General features: G+C 37.1%; 2 long non-coding RNA genes across 2 annotated transcripts; one reads left to right on the top strand and one right to left on the bottom strand.

Annotated features, from left to right (window-relative positions):
* Positions 1-1,668: 1,668 nt before the first annotated feature.
* Positions 1,669-6,059, bottom strand: LOC139460961 (uncharacterized). Its single transcript, XR_011652846.1, has 3 exons — positions 5,924-6,059; positions 5,545-5,628; positions 1,669-2,105 (listed from the first exon to the last, which is right to left on the bottom strand). It is a non-coding gene; the product is annotated as an uncharacterized lncRNA (long non-coding RNA).
* A 142-nt stretch (positions 6,060-6,201) lies between these two features.
* On the top strand, positions 6,202-8,093 carry LOC139460965 (uncharacterized). Its single transcript, XR_011652850.1, has 3 exons — positions 6,202-6,430; positions 6,868-6,958; positions 7,634-8,093. It is a non-coding gene; the product is annotated as an uncharacterized lncRNA (long non-coding RNA).

Here is an 8,093-nt window from a genome sequence, read left to right as displayed (position 1 = left end):
CATATGTCACAAGCAACATTTCAAATGTCAAGCATCACAGGCCGCATTTCACATGTCATATATCACATAAACCATTTCAAATGTCAAGCACCACAGGCCGCATTTCACATGTCATATGTCACATGCAACATTTCAAATGTCAAGAACCACAGTCCGCATTTCAGATGTCATATGTTACATAAACCATTTCAAATGTCAAGCACCACAGGCCGCATTTCACATGTCATATGTTACATGCAACATTTCAAATGTCAAGTATCACAGCCCGCATTTCACATGTCATATGTCACATGCAACATTTCAAATGTCAAGCATCACATGCCGCATTTTACATGTCATATGTCACATAAACCATTTCAAATGTCAAGCACCACAGGCCGCATTTCACATGTCATATGTCACAAGCAACATTTCAAATGTCAAGAACCACAGTCCGCATTTCACATGTCATATGTTACATAAACCATTTCAAATGTCAAGTACCACAGGCCGCATTTCACATGTCATATGTTACATGCAACATTTTAAATGTCAAGCATCACATTCTCACAGCAAAAAAAATGCAGTTTCCGGTATCCGGATACCTGCCGGATACCACCGGACACTTACCCAAAACGCGTCCGGGTATCCGGTGGCAGAAACCTTGCCGGATACCAGATCCGTGGTATCCGGCATGGACACCTCACCTGAAAGTATGCCACCTGGAATCCGGGTATCCGGCACCGGATACCTCACCGGATACCTCAATCTGGGTGTCCAGGGATCCGGCACCGGATACCTCATTCTGAGTTTCCAAAAACATGTCACAATTTGGGGGGTGCATTTTGTTCATTTAAGTGTGAAACACCTAAAAATATATTGGAAACTAACCATGAAAATTGAACATTGCTGAAGGTATCCGGCAGGTATCCGGCAGGTATCCGGATGCAATTTTTCGAGATGTCTTTCTCCTAGTAAATAATGTTAGCCTGGGCATAGCAGATAGCTGTAGTAATATTCTGTGTTATTTTGGTTGTAAATATCCCCTTAAAGTTGAGATCTATGGGCAGGTACTTTTGGTGAAAACATTTTTCAAATTCATATATATTTCATTTTAGATGTTCAGCGTATTAAATGAAAAGCATTCAGTCCTGGTATGATGGTATCCTTACATTTCATCTTCATATTCCCAGTTTGTTCTAGCTTCTCGTGGTTGAAGCGCTCGATTCACCACATCGGTACATTGCTTGGTGTCACCCATCATGATATTGTTGGAATTTTGCTCATAAAGTGACATGACACCATATTCATTCTGACAAAACAAATGAAAGTCATTGGCTATGTGCTCACTTGGGCCTTTGTTCCTGGTGAGATTAAAAGATTATTTTGGAACTGTATCAGTACTTGTTACATCTTGACAGACGAGTTTCATTGAAGTTTGAAACAGAATATCATTAACCCAAATGGGTGCATCCACAGAAAACACCTAATAAAGTACCGGTACATAAAAACATCAATGTAATTTTTCTACTGACATGGAACTAAAAACTTCATTCAGTGAGCTGTATTAATTGTTGGAAAACATTCAGGGCATTAGTATATTTGATATATGTTAGCACCTATGTTATGAATGATCAATATCATATTTCTTTAAAGAAGCAAAACAAAAAAATTTGTTAAGATAACAAATCATATTTATTGATTTTATGACATTTCATTGGTTCAGTAACCAAAGGTGTTTGCAAGAACATTCAAAAACAGAAACAGATGCTTCAATGCCATTTTCTAAATAAACAAATCGGTCAAATCTCAGAAGAATTTCAAGGGAGAAGAATATCTAAAGTCAATTATGTTTGTGCAGTAAACCACAAAAGTCATTCAGATTTGTATAGTCAGCGTCAGTGTACACCACATAAACATAGTCTCACTGCTGTGGTATTAATTCCTTTAGACTTGATTAATGTCGTAATAAAACAACCTACAGAATCACACTGATGTGGCATTAGTCATTCAGAATCATCACTTTCTGAGGTGAACCTGCTAGTTGTTCTGGGGAGGATTATTCATCACCCTGAGAGTCCTTTGTATGACTTGTCTGATCTGGTGTCATTGTGAAATCCAGGTGCCTGAAACAATTTATAACATCTTTAAGATCTTGTTATTAAAAATATAAGAAACACACATATATTGACAAAGGGTAAAAAATTGGTTTCTCAATGAGTAAGGTAATGACAGTTTATCAAGCAACTGTTAACCAAACCATGTTAATCAATGTAAAAAAGCCATAGCAAACAGTAAATTTTACAGAAAATACAAAATTGTAATTGATCTTCTGAAAACAATTCCTGTAGTGCCATAAGGCAGGCTCACCTGATTTTTTCTCAAATGTTTGCATTACATCAAAACATAAGGAAGGTTAAACAAGGCAATGCAAATTGCATAAAATAGGTTCTTATACATAAAACAGAACTACCGTATTTGATGTAATAAGCGCCTCGCTCTAATAAGCGCCCACGGGAATATTTGCTAATATATTGTCTCGTTAACAATCCCAAATAGCACCCTTTCCAATTGATCAATGTATACAAGACTTATTTATTTGCATATAATACACATTCGTGTGTGATATGCACCCTTAATTATGGGGAATTTCATTCTGGAAAAATATATTTGTCGTACATTAACATTTCAGGCTGCCAGCATAAAGCAGGAAATTTTGAGAGCGCCTTTGGCGCTTATTCTGTCGAATACGGTATTCATAATTATCAAAACTTTCAATCACACAAGTAATGTAAGTGATCTCAAAATATTATATAATGAGTGTGCAAGTTAGTATAGTTCCACACAGCTTTTAGCAATATTCCAGCAATATATCTGCGGGGACACCAGAAATGGGCTTTTCACACAGTACCCATGTGGGGAACAGAACCCAGTGCTTCGGAGAACGCATTACCCACTAGGCTACCAAATACAAATATCATCTCAAATACAAAAGTAAGTAACATTAGGATTTCATACAACAGATATTTTCTCCAAATATCAAGTCACTATACAACTGATTGAATTACTGATTAGAGAAGCAAGTACATATAAATGTAGCAGCTGAATCAGGCTTAATTTGAATCGTTCCTTGCTTCAGTTGCAATGGGAGCCACATTGAAAATAATTATCTCACTTATTATTGATGATTAATATCTACCATTAATTGGTAGGCCAAAATAGACACTGATACAAAAAATCAACTGAAAAGAACCACCTGAACAATCGACTAAAAACTATGTATATTACATTTGGGGGACCTTATTTCGGCTGCTGGCAATAGCATGGGCGGATACAGAGGGGGGGTTGCTGTGGTGCGCACCCCCCTTTTTATTTCGAAAATAAATCTTTATTTCTGTATAAATTTCCACCAAATACAATAAATAGCTGTAAAAAAGCTGTATCCGCCCATGATTAGTCATGAGTCATTATCATATTTTTATCATTTATCCTATCTTTAATTAAGATTAACAATAACGGGAAAAGCTGCCAAATATATTGGTCAAGTGTAATCATAATTTAAGTAGTTCTATTTGGTTTTGGAACTTTTCAAGGGTCATTGTAAATATATGTGTATTCCTATTTGAATACTCGTTTGATTGTTATAAAGTTACACAGTATTGCATCTATCGTCTGTTTCTAAATACAGTGGAACCCATCTTTGACTTGTGTGACATAATTGAATCATACCCCAAGTGCATTGTTATGCATCTGCACAGAGAGGTCAAAGTCCTTGTCACACACATAGTTTGCTACAAGGCAGAATCCAATAAGTACAGTTGAGACATCAGGTTGTATCCAGACAAACTGTCTGATAATCTCAAGTATGGTCTTGGTAGGATCAAGGGATGTAGCTAATCCTAAATAAACATTAAACAAATGACATAATCTCTTCTACAGAACACTTGATCAAAGCCTGCCCCACCTTTGATGTTTATCATCTTGTTACGCTCACAACAGCTCATTAGCAAGATGAACTCAATGTCAACTCATGGTGGATTAGGGATTAACAGGGCAATTAGTGTCAGGTGGGTATTATCACTTGCAATTATCTGTTAATTACTTAATTGAGTAGTGACGGCTTAGTTAGTTTCCAACCCCACTGACAAGTCAGTTTACAGTTTACTAGTAACATGTTTCTGTGGACCAAGGAAATGTATCTTGCCAGATACTTAAAAAGTTCTACTCATAAGTAATAAAATAATGACAGTTTTGATATGCAATTCTCCCTACAAAGACATTTAACATTTGATATACATAAACTGTCTGTTGAAACTATGATGATGCTAATATACAAGTCGCACAAAACAACTAATTCATATACTGGTACCTAGCCAAACATACATAATTTTTATACGCGTATGCACATGCTTGTACATATATACCTCTACTGGCACATCACACATACAAACAATCATTAGATGGATGTAATCGTTGAAAAAATATTTTACATACACAAACAAGTGAACAGATTCTGTAATAGCATGGTTAATATTGGGAGATGTTTAAGCATTTCCATTTTCACAGAATCGAAGGCATATCCTTTCAGGACTCAGATCAGCTTGTAGTGATTTAAATTCACATAAAAATGATTCATGTGAAATGACCTATCCCGCACGTGTGGCACCTGTTATAAAAATACCATTCATTACTTATTTGTGTGTCCAAATTATGCTATTATTAGAAATAATAGGTATTATTATACAGCATGGATATAAGAAAGCTTTATATGGAATTGTTGAAAATTATGTACAGGAAAACATTGAAATAAATCAATCAATACGTGCATTTATCTCAGAATCTGGTAGATTTAATCAATATGGACTTTTCCTTCATTATCTAATTATAATCAGATGATTACATTATTGCTCAACTGATAGTTTGCAATAGTATAGAATTAGTATTTTATTAATAATTATTTTGTATTTGAGCATCATTTAGATAAGCCAATGAAAAAAATATATGTTTAAAACACATGTAGTAGAACATATTGCAATAGTTAAGACCCGAAAAGAAGTTATGTGTAGGATCCTCAAAATGGTATCCACAAGAGCAGGTTGTAGAATCATGTTGGTGTTTGTTGTTTAACTCTGCACTCAGCCATATTCCAGCTAAATGACGGCGGTCTGTAAATAATCAAGTCTGGACCAGACTATCCAGTGATTGACATCATGAGCATCCATCCACACAATTGGGATACAATGACATGGATCAACCAAGTCAGCGAGCCTGATCAGCCGATCCATTAAGTTATCTCTTACAACTAGCATAGGTTGATCATGTTGATGGGGACTAACTTCAACCTGGAATCCCCATGTGAGTATGTATGCGGCTGTTAGCTTTGTTTGATGTTTAACGCCACACTCAGCAATATCGCAGCTATGTGGCAGGAATCAAACCTGCATGGGTCTTCAGCACGAAGAGTGAACGCTTCAACCACTAGGCTACCCCACCACCCAAAATTCCCCCATGATAAAGTTGTCATCATGGTTATTGTTCAGCTAGTTCAAGTGAAAATGTTCATACCCTTAAAATGTCTTATCTTCCACTTCACGATGATCTCTGATGCAAAACTTCCCTGTCATTAAAGCTGTTCTTGATTCTTCACATCTGGAAAAATATGTTGAGGCTATTAATCATCTCACAGAGTAAAAGGAGTATATGAAATAAGACAGTGAGTCACATTAGCATACAAATTATCCAGTTAAAGTAAACATATTTTTTCATTATATACATAAGCATATACTAACATATGATAGACAGGCTACTTGTTATATAAAAATATAATTATATCCTGATACATTTACTTACATGTTGGTTATGAAAGTTAATGTGTCACATGTGACAGGCTTACATGTGGTATTACTTTAATACGTGATCATTGTAATATTCACATATTCCTTACCTTAATGTGTCACTTCAGCTGCCAGCATTACCTCAGCTGCAATCTCAATATTTGGCCAGTTTTGACGAAATGACCGATTGTGTTCAGTGTATAAGCTGGGCCTCGTCTCTAATATAACTTGGCGCAAGTTGACGACGCGCATAGAGAGCCGGGAACCAGCTTATGTCGTGTTAAACTAGTTCCCGGCTCCCTATGCGCGTCGTCAACTTGCGCCAAACAATATTGTGATATTAGAGACGGGGGCCCAGCTTTGTGTTAACCCGGAACAAGCCAATTTACCCATATTCCCCTGCGGTCCAGGGCGCCATTTTAGAACATGGATGTAAACAAACCTCGTGTATAGATATACACCGTGATGCTTGATTACGATAAGCTTACCTCGTGTATCGATAGATTGTTCTCATTCACCTCCACCACGGAAATGCCGGCCGAAGTTCCTCTGAGCCATCCACAACGCGGAAGTCAACAGTATTTGGAAAGGCGATTGGCAGCAAATGCGGATGCCAGGTACGTAGCAGGGCTTCGTGACCTTATGATTTCCGTGCAGAGATCTTATGGAATGGATTGATTTAGATATTTTCCTGCTCTACATACTTTACTGTAAACGCCAAAGGTCCTTTTTTTAGTATTATGGTCAACTGTTTGTTATGACGACAAGGATTTGCATAAGGGGCGTAATGGATTTGTGGTCAAAACAAGATGATCCAAATTAGATCGGCTTTTTATAGATAATGAAGAAATGTACAAAGATCTAGGAACGATTATTAACTCTAAACTTTTGTGGGAGGCTAATACAGACTATAATTTACAATAATGGCCACCAAAGACTTTACTTTTTTTACGCTTAACATATTTTTATAATTACACTGTTATGTCCTTGTTTTGTATCAGCTTCATAATTAAATAATATATTTCTGTAATGTGAATGCTACTTATTTTTGCAGAATGTCTGGATAAATGAATGAGTCAGTCATCTGCACAGCATCAATGGAAAAAGGGAAGCAATGAGGAACAAGAGAAGAGTAGCAGTGAGTGGTAAATATTTGAAATTATTCTGTTTGGTTCATCATGTTCATGTAGCTATTCTGCAAATATTTCTTCAGTTTGCTTGTTCTTTATCACCTGTTGGCATGGATGGCCTAATTATCAAAGGCACCACAACTTGCTGTGCATAGTTGCATCTCTTGGGCTTGACAGAAACCAATGGTCGTGGGTTTGAATCGAGGGTAGCATCATACACTTGCTTGTGGGTTTCATCAAAGTGGTAAACATGTAAGACCTGCATCACTTCAGGCTTTCTTCCCATTTCACTCATTTAACACTACATCCAACAATAGTTCAGCTAAATGACAAGGATTATAAATAATCAAATCTCAAATCTCAACTAGGCAAACCAGTTATGAGCTCGATCAAGACGCACCGATGATGACTGTTATGGACAACATCCCACGTTATTGGGTACGATTACGAGCGATCAATGAGCCCACTTGCTACCTCATCTATTACTTTGGCTTGTATGGCAAGCATTTTTAAGAGATGTCAGTTAATGATTGTTTCAACTCATCAGCATGGAACAATATATATCTCAAATGTTTGGTATATAACAAAACTCAAAGACGATAAATTAAGTGAATTTGCTGCCTTTTATCTGTAAGTACATGTTGCAACGATTCTTTTTTATTGCTACAATCTTTATACATAATTTTGCAGAAACTGAAGTCCAGCTTGAGATACCCGGATGACTGGTTGACAGTCTGGAAGGACCCTTCCAGATATCAGAAGTGATAGGCAGACAGTGATGAGGAGAATCCTGTTATTTCAATGGGGGCCTACCAAGAAGTTATATCCCAATTGACACTGGGACACACTCACACAGGCTGGTCTGGCTAATGTGAGAAGACCAGCCAATGCCAAGTCGGAGTGGGACCCTTCAAGGACGTTGAAGAAATTATTGTCTTTGGCCATGTGGTAATCACTTGAAAGGAATGATGTTTGCGACTACTTGTCTATAAATGTGGACCCAAACACCAAATAGAATGTTCACAATTCTACTAACACAATGCAACAGGGATAGAGCCGATCTGGCCTCCCCTCATCCTGGTTCCTGTTTTTCCATGGCAATATAGAAGGGAAAGGATATTTGAGGGCAAGTAACTCTGAACTGGTGAGC

Source organism: Haliotis cracherodii, unplaced genomic scaffold, assembly GCF_022045235.1.
Source record: "Haliotis cracherodii isolate W230 unplaced genomic scaffold, xgHalCrac1.p SCAF_14, whole genome shotgun sequence".
Classification (NCBI taxonomy): domain Eukaryota; kingdom Metazoa; phylum Mollusca; class Gastropoda; order Lepetellida; family Haliotidae; genus Haliotis; species Haliotis cracherodii.
The sequence above is the reverse complement of the archived record's forward strand: the minus strand, read 5'-3'. Positions and strand labels throughout refer to the sequence as shown.